This window comes from Idiotropiscis lumnitzeri, chromosome 1, assembly GCF_059441095.1.
Source record: "Idiotropiscis lumnitzeri isolate Australia: NSW breed Sydney's pygmy pipehorse chromosome 1, RoL_Ilum_1.0, whole genome shotgun sequence".
NCBI lineage: Eukaryota > Metazoa > Chordata > Actinopteri > Syngnathiformes > Syngnathidae > Idiotropiscis > Idiotropiscis lumnitzeri.
Window position 1 is genome coordinate 27,405,907 of NC_142391.1, and position 19,546 is coordinate 27,425,452.

Here is a 19,546-nt window from a genome sequence, read left to right on the forward strand (position 1 = left end):
AACGCGTGCACACACACACAGTAGCTTTTTATACAAGCGTGGGGGCGGGTTTGTCAAGGAGGTGTGCACTCTGAATTTTTGCTGCAGTTGCTTGGCACAATAATGAAAAACAATGTTTGAGTAAATTGATTATTATTTTTTTTCCATATATTTATTGCAGAAAATAATTAGAAATAATTATAATAAATAATAATTAGAAATATATAGTAATACATTTCTTTAAAATAACATGTCAAAAAAGTAAAAAAAATATAAAAATGTGTTCAATGAATCAGTTTTCAAAAAATTTAGGTAAAAAGAGTAATAATAATTCAACTAAATCTATAACATGTAAAATTAAGTGCAATATGCAGAAAATCAGTTTTCAAATACGGATCGGAAAAACTAACACGCCATACATGAAAGTTTCAGAATAAAATGTTTTTAAAGACACTAATATTTAAAAAAATATAAAACAGAATTTGAAGATTTCACCAATTAATTCATTCGATAAAATAAATAGTTAAAAATATGTCAATAATAATATCAGAGTATATTTTTTAAAATCTATGAATTAAGTGTATGAAACGTATCCAAATAACAGGCAAAAACCCAAATGTAAGAAAAAAAAATTATCTAATTCCTCATATAATTTTACTTGGTCAAATATATATAAAATATTTTAAAATATATAAAAATAACAAGAATACACATTTTATATTTGTTTTAGAATCCAAATGTTTAAAATTCAAGAAAATTGCAAAACATAAATTATGTATGAATTAAAATATATTTACACATGGATGCAATTGTTATATGTGTGCGCACAATTAAACAATAAATAATCAGTAAGTAATAAAATTGTTTGGAAAAAGAACCATTTATGCTTTCTTTCTAGTAAACTACATGTGCAGACAGTTTAGCATCGGACTACCAGGAGTAAATTGTCCATTTTGAAGCTTTCATGTGAATGACTAATCACAATTCTAATTTAAACAGCTCTGACTGTATTTTTAGTTGACACCTTAAAATAATTTCAACACATATTAAATCTCAAATCAACAGTCTCCAAAGCAAGCTCATTGGTTAGCTGTCAACTTATCATGTGTATGCATGAGTTCCAATGAACGCTAATTACATACATACATCTATTTTTTTTTTGTTTGTTCTCCATCATTGTTCTCCATGAAGCCCTAAGCTTGGTGTCTGTGACTTCCGGGAGGTAGGATGACCTGTCCTGGGGGGGAAGCACGGGTCAGAGTGGGTGGTCGTCCCCACTGGACTGCGCAAATGACTTCGGCACATTTTGACCGGCTCCTGAACGGACACGTTCTTTGTTTGCTTGTTGTTGCGGCCCAAGAATGATACATTTACTAGCGGTGGCCGTGCTCCTCTGGGAGTTATGTTTCATTTGGAAAGGGGACATTTTGGGGTGATCAACAGGACCTCGAGGCCAAATGAAGACGCGGAGATTGGACTGTACATTGATTGTGTGTGAAAGTTGCAAGCAAAATCAAAGAGATAGAGAGGTGAACGGTGGATTTTAAAGTCTACACACCCCGGCTCAAAAAAACGTTATTTTTTTTCATATAGTATACAAAAATATAGTGTCCAGAATTCTAATCTAGATCTTTTCAAAATACTGTCCTCCAACCTGTATGATTGCTTTAAAAAAATCATTCAGAGCAGCAAAATAAAAAAATTAACGACTGAAATAACGTGGTAGCACAAGTGAGCACACCCCGTTTTAACTTGTATGTGGCTGAGTTCAGTATTAACTAACCACATTCAAGATCATGTCAAGTCAAGTCAAGTCAATTTTATTTGTATAGCCCTTAATCACAGACAGTCTCAAAGGGCTTTACATAGCCACAATCGACATCCCCGATCTTAACCCCCAGGAGGGCAAGGAAAAACTCACAAAACCTCATTAGGGGAAAAGTGAGAAACCTTGAGAAGGGACCACAGATGGGGGAATCCCCCTTCCAGGATGACCAGGCTGCAATGGATGCCAACTGGGCAACATTTGACACATACAATGATGCTATGCAATAATAGATGAGATAATATAAGAGTCAATTGAATGAAGTGCTGCAGGAAGATGACTTCAGTGGAGTGGGTCCTTATCCAGGGCCGTAATATCCAAGGCAGCATATCCGAAGATGAGCCTTCGATCTTGTACCAGTCAGTTGGTGTAAATTCAGTACAGCCACTTCCAAGTGAATCGCCATCACCTAATTCGGGGAATTGGGAACAGAAAAGAAAGAACAGAAATAGCAAACATGTTAAATGAGTCAGCACACACCTGCCACTTTTTGAAGTGATTAATCCGAAATAACGCTCACTTGTTGTAGTAGGCTTTTCCTGTCATTTTTTTTTGTATCTAGCAGAAACCTGGATGTTTGAAGTTTTGTGCTCGAAACAAACAGTTATTTACCCTTTATATGTCAGAATTTTTTTTCAATAAAATATTCAGTTTTGATATTACAAAAGGTTGTAGCTTGAAAATGGGTAGTGAGAGAAGCGTAATGTAAATGTTGCTTGTTGCAATTTTGCGACTTTAGTGCAGTGAGATTGAACCCAACCTATTGCATACCACCAGAGGGCGCTCACATTGGATTGATATGGCTGTTAAACAAAAACACAAAACTGACATGCTGCACCAGCCTCCTGCCCAATCCTGCGAATTGTATTCGCATGCTAATGCTACACATCCTTGCATTAAGGCAAATATAATGTTTGCTATTGCTATTATGATTTCATGGTACCTTTCTTTAAACACATTTCCTGGTTTTGTAGTACTTGTTCTGAATTACTTTAGTGTTATATGCAGCGATTATTGTGGCATGGGGTGCATTAAGAGAGATTTTCCGTTTCCAATTTGCTGGGAAATGGCTTGTACTGTTGCTGGAGACAAATGGGGGACCAACTTATTGCTTCTTCTTTTACATTGCCGACCACGGCTACTTCTATTACGCCTGCTGCTACGCTTTCTTCTTCTTTTGCGAGACTGGATGTCCTGTGATACCAAGTTGCCTCTCACAGGTCAGTCTTGGTACTCCAGCAGACATCTTCTTTGAAGCTGGAGACTAACAATTGTCAGTGGTTAGGTGACCTAAGGCACATCTGTGTTGGTCATCTCAAGTACACTACACACTCCAAGAGCAGTGAAATGCCGATTCTTTCTTTGTCATGTGTGGGGCATTTAAAAAAATAAGTTCAGACTTGCTGTGTGTGTCATATGTGTACAGCATCTGGCTTTGTTTCCTTCCTCTGCAAGGTCAGTAATAACTGTATTAGAGCATGTGTTTTCATTTGGATTAACCAATATTTCTCCCCATATTTGTTGTGGATACATCCTAATCACACTTTTACATCCTGTTACCTGTTCGAAAACAGACGTGAACGACTGTAAAAGAATCCGATTAGAACCAGAAAAGAGGTTCTTCTCAGGCTTTGGCTGTTGTCTGGTCAACATAGAATTAAGATATTAAGATTGCTTTTGTGATAGCTTTCACCTTGACTTTCCCTCTTTCTGTCTGGGAAAGTGTTACCTTGGAGGCACACACATTTTAATCTCTCATTTCAGGCCCCTTACAATTGCTCTTGTGTAGTGGTTTTCAAACTTTTGACCCAGAGAAATATATTTGTTTTTAATAAAAACGTGTACCGCTTTAATATTAGACTTGATAAAAACTTGCAATAATGAGATAAATTAATATAATTACTAAGAATCAAACAGATTTTTTCACCCTTCACACCAATTGAATAGCCATTGTGCCGCTGCCTGGCGGCAGTATGTGATAGATAGACGGCTAATCTGTACATGAAAGTTTGGACAGCAGCGACGTCTCAGGTCCTCTCAGCTCGTCTCAGCTTCTTGAGGAGGATAAAGAATATATGACCACAAGTCCTGTTTTATTATATGTCTACATGTGTTGATGCACCGTTTGTGTTCTAATGTAATTTGTGATAAGCGTTTTATGTTTATAATTATGTGTTAGCATTAGGTTTAAGCTATTGGACGAGAGGCTTGTTTTATTAAACACAGAAAAGATAAATATAAATTGTAAATAAATATTGAAGGACCACACTACTTATTAAAGATTAAATGCAGATGTTTTGAACTTTGAATTAAATACAACTGAACAGCACTTAGGCGTGGTTATTTGTCTTACCACTAGAGGGAGCTTGCATAAGACTTTGAAAATCACTGTTTAGTGTTCAAGCATTGTAAAAATGTGTAACCGCTCTGAACATGTGGAGCAACATAGCTCAACCGTTGACCTTTCTCACCGGGAAGCTGTTCATCTTCCACAAACTGTTTTCTTTGAGCCATGCCGACTTGTTTCGTCATTAATCTTCTGTTGTTTTCCTGCCAACGTCTTTGTCCGACACCGTGGCGTAACGTTACATGTGTCAGCCTGCTCTGCAGCACTTGGGACACCTTTTTGCCTCTTTAATCACGTCATTGACTTAAATTTGGAAGCTCCTGTAATTTAGCATGCTGCTTTGCGGATTTATGGCCTTAACAAAATAAACTTAACAGTGGAGGACAAAGCAACACTTAAGGGCTCTATTTTTGTAGCCAGCGCACATGTGCTCGGTGTAAAACCTGGCACATCTTGATTTTCGTGCCGCGGCAACTTTAGTTTACCATGTTTGGGAATTTGGTAGACTGTGCTGTGTGGGCATTCCTGTCCCCGGCGCTCCTGACAATTTGGTGATTTAACAAAATCTCTTTTTTTTTTTTTCTTTTAACTCATTCAATCCGTAAGACGTATGTATACGTTTTCAAAATTGCTGTCCCCGCCTTCCAAAGACGTATTTATTTTTTTTTTTTGCGACATAGCTCCATGTTTTTATATCTCTAGAACACAATATTCTGAAGGCCTTGCAAAATCAGTCAAAATCCAGATTTAAAAATGCTGTGATTGAGGTGTTTCCTCCCGTGAAAGTGGCTGGAATTAAATGAGTTAAACAAAATGTTATTTGGTATGTTAAGAAACTTGTACCATGTTGTATTAAAATAAATTAATTAATAAATAAGAACATTTTGTAGAGTACATTTTACTCTAAAAAGAAAATATTTGGTTCGGGTAAACCGAGTAAAATTTGAGAGTAATATATTTTGCGTCAAATTATCAGAGTAAATTGTGCGCTGAATTTTATGCTGAGTATATTTTAACCCTCAAATTTTACTCTTTTAACTGGGACCAAATTTGGGCCCAAACCCACGAGCACTCTTTACGCCTCGTCTTGTCCCAATAACACTTGAGATTTCATTTGATATTTGTAGGTTATTGTAATTAGCCGTGTTTTAAAAGTTTTTACTTAACGCCCGCTGGCACGTGGGCGGGGCTAATTGCACCGAAGCTAGGTTGCTTCTGAATTTTTGAGAACTGTTTTTCATTGTTTAGTTGAAGAATCAATTATGTAATCCGTTAGTTATTATTATTAGGAAGTAATGTCACGTCTGCTTACAAGCCACGACACAACCTGCACGTCTCTCGAAGTGATGACGTGGCAAATCTAGTGTATTTTTGTCTTTGTCTTCATCTCTCTAATCAAGATAAAAGGGGCTGGCGATCGTCTTTTTAGAGTAAAATGTACTCTCCAAAATTTGCTGTAAAAGAAGGAAGAAAGGTAAGAAGAAATACCTGTATCTCGACACTGTGATCAATTTATGTTCTGTAACTTAGTAATATGTTTGTTTACCTCATCCACTAACACTTCCAATTCCATCACTTCAAGCTTCATTTTGCACTTTTGATTCGCTCGCAAATGCTTTATTTTGGAAACTATCAAAGCTACCGAAATGCCCAAAACCACTTTTACACTTCCCGCCAACAGCTGCGCCGTCTGTTAGCGTGAGTGAACATTCAATTTAGTGCTCACGGGTTGGGATCTTTGAGAATCTCAGTTACCTACTTTACATTACATTAGGCAACATACTGCGCGTGCTATTGTTAAAAAAAAAAAAAAAAAATTATACATGATGTGATGTGAAGTCCTTTCACTAGAGTGCACTCTTGCGTCAGCTAACGTAGCAAAAGCCAAACGGCTGCATGCACGTCGTGCCACACTGTTCTTTTGCAAACATTCATCTTGTAAAGATTAAGATGATGAGTCATGTCGGTTGTGGCCACGGAAGAAATCACATTTTTCAAGCCTCTCGTCAGCTTTCAATGTACGGGAGATTTTCAAAGAGGTGCACTATTAAAAAGCAAGTGTGTGTACGGATGACGTTATATGCTTTTTACCTCTAGCATGCCCCCTCTTTATGTGATGAGCACACTCACGTCATCCTCGCTACGAGATGACCCTCATGAAATGTGAATCACCGCGTTGTAATCAAGTATCTCTTCACTCTCCTGTGACACGCACATGCACACACACACACACACACACACCCCCCCAAGAAGATAGGTGGGTGGCTAATAGGCCTATCTGATCTCTTCAAGTGTCTCTGGACTCCACTCTGTCTACATGTTCATCCTTATCTCTGAGCTTTACCTCCTCTCCACCTTCAGGGGTTTTTCCCCACTAACAGCTCGGCTTAACTCATCATGTAGACGCTGTCTAAACAAGATTTATTTTAGTTGATACGCCACTTGTTTGCTAATGTTCAAATTCCACCATTTCTTGCTGGACTTGTACAAGCTCTGTCGAGTGGCAAAGAAGTTCAGAATAGAAGTGAGATGATGACTTTCTGCGGCACGTCCATCACTAAGTGACAGTTGAATGGAAAGCGTTTCCCAGTTAAAGAGCCTCTCAGTCTGTAGGTTTGTTTACCAAGCAAAGCCGGAGGACTGGACAGACGGTGAGCCCTTATCAGTGGATTAGTCAATGGGACAATGATGAGCTCCTTTTGATAGAGCAGCTCGCCTCAGGGTGGATGTCACTTCCTCCTTTGGCTGGGGAAGCATTTCTTCGACAAACTATTAAAACAACAACAACAACAACTCCTACCGCCGTGAAAACAGTCTGCCCTTAAAAACTCAATGACGACAAAATTATAGGAGTAGAGGTACGCCTGCATTAGATCAAATACACAATATGTTGCAAATATGGTCACTAGCTAGCTAACTAACTAACGAACTAACAAACTTTGTTTGTCTGATTAATTGAATCAATTTACTTTGTCCAATTAATTAACTCACTTTTGTTAAAGAAACTAAAACATGTTGCATCTATCCAGTTAATTAATTTCTTTCACACTAACGTTGACTGAATAATTACCCTTTTTTTTTGATTGGCTTACTGAATATCTGAGTAACAGTTTACCTTACTAAGTAATTTACTGTTTCACTCTGTGATGTTTGTCCATGCCAACTGACTAACTAACTAACTAACTAACTGACTGACTGACTGACTGACTAACTGTACGTTAAAATAACAAGTTATTCTTTTTTTGACAAATTTACTAGCTGTGTGACAGTTTACCTTACCAAGTAACCGTTTCATTCTGTATGTCTGTCCATGTCATCGGTCTGGCCAACTAACTAACTCACTCACTCACTCACTAACTAACGGTGTGTTAAAATAACAAGGTAATGTTTTTGTTCGACTAGCTTACTGAGTAACATTTTACCTTACTACATAATTAACTGTTCCACTCACGAGCAAACAAACAAATGGTGTGTTAAAATAACAACACAATAATGAAAAAGGAAATTCACACTTTATTGTAGACCTTATACATGACACCAACATCAAACAAAAAATGTGCATATAAAAGGATATTTCAATACCATACAATACAACTTTATTTATATAGCGCATTTCACAACAAAACAAAACAGACTTTCTGTACACGTCACATATTACAGATTTACACAAGTGCGTGCATTGAAATCTCTATTTTGAGTGCATTGTCAGCAGCCTCTGAGTGTGTCCAGTGCACACATGCAGACCCCATCAGCGGAAACACTGTGACAACTCCAACCACACACACCACTGTTGCCGTAGCCAACCACGCTGTTATAATGGCCAAAAGTAACATTGCAGGCAGGCGCGAGAAGGGACGTCGCCCCGTACAGCCTCCCATCCCGGACCAGTATCGGCACGGGCACCCTACTGGGTACCAACTCCAGACTCCTGTCCTGACTTTGCCGCTTGCACTTGTACCTGCGGTTCTGGAACCAGATTTTGACCTGGGTGGACGTGAGCTTGATGACGAGGGCCAGCTGCTCCCTTTCTGCCGCAGACAGGTAGCGCTGCTGGCGGAAGCGACGCTCCAGCTCGCTCACCTGAGCCCGGGAGAAGAGCACGCGCGGCCTTCTGCGAGACCCCACGTCTCCTTTGGAGCCCCCCTTGCTCTCAATACACGTGTCTGTGGAAACACATCAATACCATGCAATTACAATGCGGGAAATGCAACGCTCTCTTGGAATGAAGCATCTTTAACATTTTGCATAAAGAAGATGGGAAAAAAATATATAGTTTAAACTATATTGAAGTCATTTCCATCAGACTCATATTGTTTTGGAGTGAATGCGTTTCCTTAACTCCACGTTTTATCATGTCGAATCCAGTTTCAAGTAGAAAACTACTTTTAGCAGTGAGTTATAAATATCTGAATTGGATTACGACTCTTCTCATTTGCACCGTTGGAAGGAAATCCTGCGCAAAAATTATTAATAAAAAAACCTGTATCAAAGTCGACTTCACTTGCAAATGTGAAGTTTTGAGAGGGATTATTTTAGGTTATTTTTTTGTACTTGCATTGCATCTTAATTAGAGTTGTTAACATTTTGTAGAGGCATTCATTCACATTAAAAGTCACTATCAACATAATACTATATAAATGTCCCCTCTAAGAATAAAATATTGTCTAGAATTACAAAAAAAAATGATTTCTAAGGTTTTAAAGACTATGGCAGGTTGCGTTCCATCACTCAAGGTCCGTTAGCAGAAGTGCAACTCGTCGTGATCTTACCAAGTTTCTTCATCTCGTCCTCCGCTTCGGCTTGGTGTGTTAACCGCTTCTTTTGCCTTCCGTGAATGTTGTGCGGATGCACTGGAGCAACTTGCTCAGCCACCAAAACTTCATTTTCAAAGGCATGCTGCTGTTCCAGCTTCAAAATGTCCTCGACTGAAAATGGTGTTGACGCACTGGGATGCATCAGCCCTCCTTTTTCTTGTCTTGCAATATTCTTCTTGCTCCTTTGTGCTCGATGCTGCCTGACCCTTGACACTGACTTGCAGAGTGGTCACAGCTTTAAATGCATACGAGGACCCTAGAGGGGAAAATGTCCGATGTCCTCTGTCAGCCCCCCCCAAAAAAAGAAGCCGACAGACAGGCCGCACGCTCTGATCTCCTGCCGAATGCTTCTCACCTTACACCTGAACACACTACACTAGGAAGACTCGAGTGGGTGGGGGTGGTGGGGACCCTAATTGACAGATAAGTGGGCTCAATGGTGTCTGACAGCCAGTGAGAGTCTGATGACATAAGTATTGGTTTCTAATCGCTAGAAATCTAATTATTCCGAGCACTTCATTGGGAACTCTTGTTCGTTGTGATGTTTTCCGAGGTTGAAGTTGGCCAATGTAGAGATGTCCACATACATTTTGGGGGACACTTGGTCCATTTGACAGTGTCAGTGACGTATTTAAAATGATTTTGAATGGTCAAATTGTGATCCTCCCTAGTGTGACTCCCACCAAGAAGACATGGAGGGAGGAGAGAGGGCGTGGCCATAACCCTTATTTTAAGGGAGCGTTTTTTTGTTTTTTTTAATTATTCATTCACTGGTTTTTGCCCAGAAATAGATCAAATAGAAAATGCAAGCTAATATAATTTGGTTTAGGTTTCTCTTACAAATGAGCGCTCAAGTCCCGGGAGGTTGGGGACTGGGGTGGGTGGAGTGGGGGTTGTTTTTATCTGGATGACATATTTGGTGATGTTGACCAGCTTTGCCTTGCACATTGTTGTGCAGACGCGTTATTAGTGTTGTCCGAGGCCACAACAAACAGAAAGACGACACCTCATGTTGTGGAAGTGGGGAGGCGGCGGCGCCAGCCTGCAATGCGTGACTGAAGACGACGCACACGCACGTGCACATGCGCGCGCATACGCACACCCCACGCAGGCACATGCAGCGCACCCTCGTTTAAGTTGACTAATATGATGACACCTAAAACTATCGCGGTCTCTCCGTACTTAGGTATTATTCGGCAGGTTTAGAATGTTTTTTTTTTTTTCGTTTGTTTTAAATCAAAAGTTCATCAATTTCATGGTAAGTTTGCAAAGAGGAAATAAATACATTCTATGCAGTTATGTCAATTTAAGAATGCATTCATTCCCAATATTGTTTTTTTTATTAAATTATTTAATTTTGTCCCTAAACCTACCACAAAGTTGTTCTTACCATGTATTTTATTAATATAAATTAATGATTGATTTTTTTAATATAACTAATTAATCTTGTAAAAAGCTTGTAACAGATATTTACTTGAATAATATCTTGGAATTAATGCAAGATCACCAAATATGAAGTATATTTAATTCAAAGACCCTTCCTATAGCTTTCTTTGATTCTTGAATATACGATCTAAACTTTACAGACATTTTTATTGGAAACATTTTTCAAAACTGCCCACACGCCGCACACTCTAGCAGTGTTGGTTTGCAAGGCCCAGTAGTCACTTGAGTGGTGTGTTCTGAAATGATGGGCGAAAGATGTTCGGCTAATATGGTACAATAGTAGGTAAATTATTTTGAAGTAAATCAAACTGATTTAAATGAGTTAAAATGTTTAACTGTGTAAAAATAAATCTCCAGAGTTAACGCTTTTAATTTTGACAGCCCTATACACATGAACACTATTTTATCCTGTAGCTATTTGACGGGGTAACGTATATGACCCATACAGGGCCACTTTTATTTTAGCTGTTTTTCCTCAAACTGGTAACCTAAAACTGTCTTTATCCTTTTTTTAGTATCTATTTAAGTAGTCCGTTAATTTATCTATTGTAACAAAATAATATTTTGAGTAATTATGCAGTTACTGAGTTAAATTCAAATAATTATTGTTATACTCATACAAACGACTAGGCCCATGTATTCATTTTCAAAATCAAATCTAGCCCTTGAGCCAAAAGTCCTCTTGTCATTGATAATAATACAGTATAAGATTAGGCCCCCATTACATAATATTATTATTAATAATAATAATAACAACAATAATAATAATAACGATAATTATAATGATAATAATAATAATAATAATGTATTAATTCATAGTGCAATACGATACAATACAACTTAATTTATATAGCACATTTCCCAACAGCTGGATCTGTAACATTTTTTTTTTTAATAATGGTTTACTAATACTGCATATTTTCAGCCATTTCCGATTCCTGCATAATATATGTAAGGATCAAGTGTACCAATGCCTTTGTCGTCATGATGGACAGAGCAACGATAGATGGATATAATTGGATGGATAGAATATATAGTTGTAGTGTTACAGTAAAGTCAAACTGAGTGATTTAATATTATTTATTATACATCCAGTATGTACAGTGCATTGAAGTCAACGTTAATTCACATCCACAATAATTGTTGCTGTTGTTCTGCTCACTGCATCTTTTTGAGTGCAATCTACTTTTCCCCCACTAGATGTCTCCGTCAGACCGGATTGTTCCCTTGCTACAACAAACTGCAAAGCAAGTGAAACCACATGATTGATGAAGCAAAAAATAAAATCACTGATGAAGCGTCAGTCCAGTAACCTTTTTGTACCATGCCACACGAAGTTAGATATATTTTATTTCGTTTTTTTTTTTTCAATAAAATCCTATATCTTCATCAAGCATATGTACACACACAATAGAAAAATGTAAACACTGCACATAGCCATAACTAGTTCATGAAGGCTTTAAGGGCTGCGTTACTAAACGTTAAAAGCCTGCCACAACAATGCACAAACTGGCTTTAAATAATCCTTTCTAATTCTCAGCAGAGTTGACCATGGCTTGCCTGGGGGCATGGCAAATGATATAAATAACGTACAGCGATGCAATCCAACCTTTCCACCAAGTACCACCTGAAGACAATAATTTGCTGTCCATGTAACTGCATCATTGACATAAAATTCCATAGAATGTCAAAGTTAAGTAGTTGTTTTGCGTAGTCAAAAATCTCTCATCCTGTGTGGGAAATCAGATGATGGATATGTCTGGTACATAATTGCCAATTACTGTAGCCTGTTGATGCTATACATTTTGCATAGTTTGAACACTGACACCCACCACACTTGGAGAATTATGGCCTTCGACTGGTTGGAAAGCAAAAATGTCAGGAAAAGCTCTAAAGAACAGCTGAATTTCATGTGGGGCTAATCAGAGGCACTTTAAATGTTGGCTGGTGTGTTGACTCCCATTTGATACCATTTCATACGGAATTGGTTAATTATTTTGCAATTTAATTGAAGTAACTGTAATTAAGTAACTGCAATTGTAAGTAAATAACCAAAGAAATAAAACTCAGGAAAAGCCTATTAGAACAGCCAAACTTTATTTGGCAGATTGGTTCATTCTGAATTCATACAAATTTTCATTTATTAGAGGCCGTGCACACTTGTGCAACCACGTCATGGGACTTTATTGGACCGCTTTCCACTGCTGATTAAGTTGTGCAGGTTCTACGTCCCATTAATAATGGAAAAAGATTTGAAAATTATTTTGCTTGGGCTCATATTTTTATAGACCCCAAACCTGGCGTTTAAACAAGGGTGTGTAGCCTTTTTGTATGCACTATATTAAAAATATTGTCTTTACAAATATTTTATATGCTTGCGTTTGATTCAAACAATAAATTGTGAAACCGTTTTGTTTAGTGTGGTAATAGTCTTCTCTGCATCATCCCGAGAATCGCTCCTGATAAATCTCTTGCTCTCTCATGTACTACAGCTTCATAATACTAATAATGAATTGTAGTCGTAAAATAATGTCTTGTGTCAGATACATTTAGCGCGATACACAAAGCATACAAAGTACAAATCCAGAGACAGTTCCATGTCTTTCAGCTGCCATTCGAACACTTTCTGCAGTCAAATGTGATCTAATTATCTTGGCTGTCCTTGGGTATTTCCCCGTAGAACTGAAGGGGATAGTGATTGCTGGCGAGATTGGAATGGATCTAATCTTTCGCCGCTATTCCATTTCACCGCACATCTAATTTGTCACAGTGCTGATGAATATGCCACAAGTTCCATGGGAAAGCGAGGGGACATAATGAATGTAAAACACACACGGGGAAAGAGCGAGTGAGAAAGCAGGGGCAGAGCATTGCCGTGCTGTGCTGTGCTGCACTTTACCACAATGCAATTGTGTGCCTGATTCTGTCTAATTGCACGCACTGTGCGTGCGTGGATCCCTTGCTTATGCCTAGACAGTCAAATTTACTAGCAAAGTGGTCAGACCATTCATTGTCATAAATGTCAGAGGCAAGCTTCAAAATCTGCGCGGATATGCTACAAGATTGCAATCAATGTGAGCCTAGGGGACCCATGGCCTAAGAGTTCGCTCCCCAGTGAGCATCTGATGTCAATTCAACGTCAGTATGACATCATTTGAATTTGAATTGACGTTGAATCGACATCAGATGCCCACCGGGTACAACAGCCTGATGAGATCCAACACGAAATGTATCAGCTGATTAGTTGGCCAGACTTGGCCTTTTTTTTTTTTTAATTATTATTTTTTTCTGCACAATAGAAGAAAGAGATATTTTTTTCTCTTAAAAATCTGCAGATTTTGACGCCTCGTTGTAAAGTTAAATAAATGTCAGAATTGACCAACATCAAATCCATATCGGGCGGCACGATAGCCGCAAAATGTGACGCGCAAAGTTGAATAAGAAAGTAGTACACTGGAAAGTATAACGGGCTAGTGGCATAATTCTGGATTACTTTACACACATACGACTAAAGTGCAACACACAAAAACTGAATTTGCATTACAAGAGCATTCCGTGTAATGTGCGAATGTGTGAGAGCATTTCCGCATAAAGTCGTCGTAATCACTCCCCGGGGAAAATCTTTTGGGGGCATCCACTAATCAAGCCTTTGCTGACTGTGATTGGAAGCAAGAGAATATGCAAAAATTTGGACCGATTGTCGGTATGTGTGTATCGCGCTGAACATGGCACACGTCCACAGTGGCACTGGTGTCACTTTTAATAGCAGCTGGCATGGCGCTTTAAATACACAGAAACACCTTGTTGCCTGGAAACAGATTTTTGACCCTGCCTGTTCACTTGGTTGCCCGTCGCTTGGAGCGCTCACAAGCTGAGGAATACATGAATAACGATGACAGGGAAGGATCATTATGCAGATGCAATTCTTACCATCTGCTGGCCGCTCATGAAAATGTGCTCATTTGATTTGACTTTCTCCTCGATGACAAATAAAGCCTGCGACACAACATTAGGTACAACCACACTGTCTAATGAGATTCACAAGACGTGTGTCAAAGATGACTTTTAATTTTCTTTTGTTTTGGTACAAGTGTAGCTGGATACTCAAAGATTCTAATACGTCTAATATTTGTACAGTATGAATTTTATGGGGATGGTATTATAATGGTATTGTCATGTATTGATATGATATAAAATATATTTTAACACACCAATATGCGTTTTTTATTCAGATTTTTGATTAATCAAAAGTAATAATTGTGGACCGATTCATTTGGTTTGACTAATTAATATATATATACATATATATATATGTGTGTATGTATGAAAGAAGATGCTTGAATTGGTGTGCTTGAGTTGCAGCATCACCTATCCACGAAGCAAGCAGGCTGGCTGGCTGGCTGGATGGGGAGCGGGTTGATGAGATAGTCCCGCAGGACTCTCCTCTAAATAGGCATGAAATTATATCTGCCTCTGACTGAGATTAGTGTCCATGCAGCCACTCTCTCGTCCTCGGGCCCTTCCACCAAACAGCCACTTTGCAGTTTCAGCTCGCTCGCGTTCAAGTTGAAGAAAGTTCATTTCCATCAGGAGGTGCTCGGCGTCCTTGATCCGCCTTCATGGGTCCTGCTGGATTTGTCACACATACCGAGCGCTCAGAGGATGTGGTAGACCACAGCCATGTCATGCGCGGATAATTTGCGCTTAATAGAAAGAACCAAAGAGCGCTGGATGCACTTTCAGTTTCAGTGCATACGATAGATTTCGCAGAACTTATTGAAAGCCACTCACTGGCAAGTCCAGCGGCTGCGTCTGCACAATGTAACACACGTCAGCCCCGCAGCAGCCTTGCACTCAATTCTGCTTTTATGACGCCTATAAAAGTTCAATTGTTGTTGACGCTCTCAGAACACGCCTAATTTGTCTTTATTTTCGGAGGTCAGGGGGAGTGTGCTGTTATAATGAAGTGCATTGTGGGTGTCCCCCCCCCCACCCCGTCTTCACTGTGGATACAATTCTTCACTCTAAAGCTGGCATGGCCAATAGTTGTGATCAAGCAGCACATCCTGCACAATTAGGACAAAGAGTGGCTTTTACCGGACATTGCAAAGAGCAAACGGGAGCACAGTTGAGAAGCTTTTTACAACCAGCGTGACCACTGTGATCACGTTTACTTCCAAGGCAGGAACCGTACGCAAGAACTAGTATCTCGCTCCGTTTAGGCCCACAAGTACAGTACTGTAGTCGCAAAATGATTCGGTTTTCACTTTAAGCAACTTGCCCTTAAACAGTGGACATAAAAAGTTTACACACCCTGTTCAAATGCCATAATGTGACATACAACCTGTTCAACTCAAATGAAAGGATAATCATTTTGAGAAGGCAAGTAAAGATAAACTGAACTGCGGTTGCACAAGTGAGCACAGTGCCCCACTAATTGCCAATTCATTTCGATTTAATAGAGATCAGTGATTCCCCTTTAAAGAATCATCTAAATTTAAAAGATGTCCAACCCGACAGATGTCTGCTATTTTTTTTTTGCATGTAGTCTACTTGGAAAATATGTGTGTTATTATTCTCTTTTTTTTTTTTTTTTTGTGCAGAGCTCATGTTGCTGGAAAGTACTCTGGTTTGAACGTGATATAGTGTTTAACTTTGCCATTCTTGCCTTCTGAGATAATATCAACCCAAAGCTTTACTATTTGGACTTTTTCATGTATGAACTCCATGGACGGAAGTAGAAAATTTAAGAACACATACGTAGTAAATTCTAATCTCCGGGGTAAAGGTGAAGCAGAGCTACAGTGTTGTTGGATGCCGAGATGAGCACTGGCTAACTCCATTATCAGTCATGGTCATGAAAGTTGGTCTTGTTATTGGTCCAGCAATATACGGCGTGGGGTATGTATTGTAGAACATCTAGGAACTAAATGAAAAAAAAAAATCATCCAATGTACCCGATATGATAAATATTTTATTTCAGCAAAAGACACACAATTGATGCATTTGTATCTTTCATGACTTTTCAGTACAGAGGAAAAACCCAAACATATACACAGTATGGGTATATATGTATGTGGGTATATTTTAAAGTGCAAGTCATTTACACAAGGTCAATCATGCGTTACATAGCATCTGTATCAGGAACTTCAGTTCAAACCTCAATAACTTTGAATGTGCTATTTGAATAGTAAATAACTGTCACTTATATATATCTATATATATATATCTATTTTCATATAGATACATACGTATGAATACAAAATTAACTTTACAAGTCACTGAAGCTTTTTTTCGCTTTTGCTGGAGCACAACAACAATCAATCACGATCAATCTATTTCAAGTCTTGAGAGGAAAGAGTACCATGACGTGTCAGGAGAAACCGTTTTTACGCAGCTCACCGCCGTGACAATCGCACTCAAATTTGCCTTTGTAACTGAAGGCCCGTGACCACTTTTGTGTTTGTGTGTGCGTGCGCGTGTGTGTGTGTTTGTTTGTTTCTTGTCCCTCCCCATGCAAAAATAGCCTTCACGTGTCATGGATGTGGCCTCCTGCAAGCAGACATTCAGTAAACAGTTACATTCTCTGAAAACTACCGTTACACTGGACTTGGCGAGGAAAACAGTCAATTTGCCCTCCAAGTAATTGACACACAGGAATGTCCAACAGGAATTCACCGTGACGACAGACAAGACACGTGGGTGTCGCCAATAAGTGGGCAGCAGCTGTTTGGGTTTGGGGATTAACCCGTGACGGACAACACGCACGCACACACGCACGCACGCACACGCGCACACGCATACACACATATGCATCATGAATGTTTCAATGCCCTTTATAGTGGTCAAGATGGAAAGGGAAAAAAAGTGCATATTGAACATAAAATAGTAGGATACCATTGGACTACAGTGTGACTATAGCTCTTAGATGCTCGAAGGATTGACTGAGCTGCACAATCACCGTAGAGCGCTTTTATTCACCACGTGAACAAAAGGTCCATTTCTGTGTGGTGGTGAAGCCTTTGTGTCGCGGATCATTGCATAGTTTGGAATTCTCAACAAAGTACGAAAATCATAAGGTCTTGCAATGTTTGTGCTTCTCCCTGGTCAATGATGTCGCTTCTTCACGCAGGATTGCGATCAGCTCCTTGATTGTTTTATTGAATGGAAATCGGAACGTCAAATTGGGGTTCGATTTTCAACGTTTGCATTGCAACAGTGGAGAGAGCGTATATTTATTTTTCTGGTTGTAGTTTGGACAATTGATGTGAGAGCTGTCCAATAGTCTGGAGGAAAATATCAATTTGGGCCAAAACTAAATATTATATATTATAATTCTATCAATAGAGCAAGATAGCTTCCACCCGCACTCTAAAAGCTTACATTTTAGGTTCAACAAACTCTCTAAATTTGCGCAAATGCTTTATAAAAATGTTTTACCCCCCCATACTTTTTTTGTATGCTTTGAAGTGTACTTTTAATTATATTAAGCATATTGAGTTACCTTGTGTATGAAATACACTATATAAATAAAGCTGCCTTGCCTTGACTAAATTATCTGTCGGTGTGAAAGTTTATGTGTCGGTCCAGAAAAGTGATTCTCAAAGTGTGTTACGAGTACTACTAGTGTTACATGAGCTCCACTCGTAGTACTCGGGTTCACTCTAGTGGTACTTAGCACTGTCCGAGCATAGTTCAATTGCGTTTAAAGTTTTAGAGCAATTTTTCTATATTTAGGTGAAGTGTTATTTCAAACTTTGCATAATGTTACAGTGACTTGCAATGTTATTTTGATGAACACATAGACCTACTATGCCACTGTATTTTGTTTTTTCTTGTTGGTCAATGCAGTGGTATTTGGAGCACTCTTTTTTTTCTAGTTGCAACGTGACAAATGGTGGCTATCTTGGTGGAATTTAACAAAAAAAAACAAAAAAAAGGCTAGATTTGTCAAGTGTTGATCAAAATTGAGTATTATTAACATTGTAGACGTAGAATTCTAGATCCAACTTTTGTATTGGTCCACGTCAACTTAATGACATCAAATAGTACTGAAAGGAGCTGAACCCAAGCCTAAAAATGAAGACGCGTGTCCCTCCAAACACTTCCTCTGAGGCAATGTGCGCAAACGGGCGAGCGAAAGGCTCCAAGACTGCCCCCTCCTGTCGACAAGGTAACAGGCCAAACAAACACCAGCATGGGACTTCCTATCAGGGGTGATTGTCTTCAAAGAATATGAAGGGCTCAACATATTGTTGTTTGTCAAAACGGAAAAGAGCAACTTGAAGTGTCAACAGACAAGTCCATTACGAACAGGCCAGCTGCTAACTTGCGAGTGTTTCCAATTCTTCAGTGACAAACGGATGCCATGATCCAAGACATCCATGCTGATGTTTGCGTTATAAACCCCGATGCATTCAAAGTGCATTGTCGCAGTCGCAATGCAACGTGTAGTTGTGGTCCCATGTGAGTAGATCACCTGACCTGAATGACCAACTTTGTTCCCCTATGGCCAGCACAGAGTCATGTCATGGGTCCCATTCAGTCTTTTTTTTTTTTTTTTTCGGCATCTAGATGTTCAAATCAGAGCCATAACCGAACTGCTTGTTTGAAGTGAATTAAACCTACATTATGTGCATTGAAATAAGACATTAAATAATATAGTAGGAAAATAAATATAATTGCAAGAAGGCTTTTTTTTTTTTTTTTTTTTTAAATAGTCACTCTGAATCTCGAACCCCGGGGAAGCGAGCGTGCGTCGTTCAGCACGGACGCGGGAGCCTCGTCCTCAGTTTAGCAACATGAACAAAGAGCCTTTGAGGCCGGAGAGCTCAACAGTCGTATGCATTGTGGACAGATTTGGCCGAATGAGCTTCATGATGATTGCGAACAACACATGTCACTGCTAATGGCTACATCTGTCATCAGAAAACAAACATAATATGTGCTATATATGTACACTCGTATTTTGGTATTTCATGAATAGCATTCAGGGCAGTTTTGAAGTTGTGTTTTGTTTTGTTTTGTATGCTTTTTTTTTTTTTTTTTGGTCAGTTTAAGGTAACCTCCGAAAGGTTCTGGTGACCACGCTCTCTTCGTAGAAGGCTAGCTATGGCTGTCTCAGATTACCTATTG